The sequence below is a fragment of the Phoxinus phoxinus genome, assembly GCF_949152265.1.
Source record: "Phoxinus phoxinus genome assembly, chromosome: 11".
Taxonomy (NCBI): domain Eukaryota; kingdom Metazoa; phylum Chordata; class Actinopteri; order Cypriniformes; family Leuciscidae; genus Phoxinus; species Phoxinus phoxinus.
The window spans coordinates 35,661,856-35,664,355 of record NC_136886.1 but is presented as its reverse complement, the minus strand read 5'-3'; positions in this window follow the sequence as shown (position 1 = coordinate 35,664,355).

Genomic DNA, 2,500 nt, shown 5'->3' with positions numbered 1-2,500 from the left:
GCGATGCTGCACAAGGACCACTAAAATAGAACAAGTAAAGCACTAAACGAGTGTCAAGCACGCGTCGAGGAAGAGGATGAGATGTATTCTCTCTGTGCGCTGACGAACCCTGATGCTCACACACACACACACACACACACACACACACACACACACACACACGAGTCGACTATAACTGACATGATCTATTAGAGTTATGACAGGACACGCCACCTCGAACTGACCCCGCGTCACACTCCATTAGTGTGTGTGTGTGCGTGTGTGTGTGTGTGTGTGTGTGTGTGTGTGTGTGTGTGTGTGTGTGTGTGTGTGTGTGTGTGTGTGTGTGTGTGTGTGTGTGTGTGTGTGTGTGTGTGTGTGTCGCAAACCCGTCTCTCAGTTCATGTCGGATGCGCAATTATAAAACCCACAGTTCTTCTGTTGTCAGAAATAGAGAAGCAGAATTACAGACTCGACACGCAGAAGCTGAAGACGTGAGGAAACCCTCGTTCCTCTTCCTAGTGTGTGTAATCTTTGAGAGTGTGTTAGAGGATATAATAAGTGCTATAATAAATAAACTGATGAAATTGATACGCATTATTAGACTGATACATAAACCTGCAGACATCGACACATCTTTCACTCTGCTTATGAAATATTTTGGATAATTTTATTACATTTTCAATGAGACTCCGTTGCATTTAACACATTTTGTCCATGTTTAAATATCAGGCTTGTGCAAAATTCAGAATTTCAGAATTGGCCTTCATGAATTAGAATTTGAATTGAATTGACTCCGCCCCACAGGAAGTTGAATTGGAATGACAGGAAGTGGAATTAAACTCCACACAGTCAGAAACAGGAAGAATGTGTTGATTACACACACACACACACACACACACACACACACACACACACACACACACACACACACGTGTTAGAGGGTTAGTGGGCACGTGATCGCTACTGTTACACATTACACATGTGGTTTGGATTACTTCATCAATGCAAAGCAATGTCCTTTTAATTTGATTAGTAACTAATTTAATTACACTTTAATAATTTAATTTATTTTTGCCTCAGTAATGCAACTAAATACAATTACATTAATTTTGTAATTTAATAACATAATTTCATTACACGTAACTAGTCACTCCTCAACCCTGCATACATTTTCCATTTCCTGCATATATATTCTAATATATATTTATATAAATGTCCACCTCAAATGTATTATTTATTTTTCTAAAGATTTACTTTATTTACTTTTATTTAATTATTGAATTACAATTCTGCTTCCTTTAATTCAAATTCGAGGTGTAATTCTAGATCCTGTTTTTGACAAATTAAAATTCAAGAATTTAATTGTAACTCAGGAGTCATTCTCAATGATGTGCACGAGCTTATATTCCCGAATCCCCACAGGATCAGTGTTAATGTGTTCTCTGTGTTCAGGGATTTCTCACATTTTCAGATTTCTCACCTGGGCCTGTATCCCTAAAGAATTTTGTGCAAAAAGTGTCTCCTAGCGGCCAAATTCTAAGAAAGTCATGATGTTTTCTTAGAATTTCCCCTATAAGTGACACGAAAATCCCAGTTAATATAAAAGCTATTCCTCAAGATTCCTAGTGCTTAAAGGATCACTTCACCCATTTGCATTAGACTTTGTATCTTTAGAAACCCAGTCACATTTTCGAATGGTCATGGTTTATTCCCCTTATTTTCCCCTGAGATGGGAGAAATAAGGATTTAAGTGTTCCACTTCCTGCTTTTTATGACACAAAAATCGTCATTTTGCATCATAAAAAGCAGGAAGTCCAATTTCTTTGAATACGGGTAAGACTACAAACACTAGCTCATCATTTATCCAGTAGAAGGCGCTGTTCCGCATGTTTTCAACCCGCCCATAGAGGGATCTCACTCACAGAATGTACATATAGTGTCAGCCATCTTTTATTGGAAGCTAAGCTAACAGTTTCTTATTCTGTGGAGAAAGCTGAGTAGTAGCGGTGACCATCCTCTTTTTCCCGGACATGTCCGGCCGTCGAGATCGTCCAAAATGTCCAGGATTCGGCTTTTGCTTTCTGCAGTCGCATTCATAGTTTACACGCACACCTTTTGTGTCAATCTAACTGAATTCATTCCGATCGGTGAATCTGAATGTAGTGTTTACATGAACGCTAAACAAGTGATCGTTTGATGTGCGTTTTAACATTGCTAAGAAAATTCCCGCTCCTCCGTGAGAGATACGAGACCGGTGCGTCTCACAGGCGCCGGCGCCGCTCATCAGTAATCACGCCACCGGCCTCGCATCGTTCTCCCGCGACCGTCAGTCTCGTCCCGCTCGCCTTCTCCCGCAGCCGTCAGTCTCGTCCCGCTCGCCTTTCTTCCCGCGGCCGTCAGTCTCGTCCCGCTCGCCGTTCTCCCGCGGCCGTCAGTCTCGTCCCGCTCGCCGTTCTCCCGCGGCCGTCAGTCTCGTCCCGCTCGCCGTTCTCCCGCGGCCGTCAGTCTCGTCCCGCTC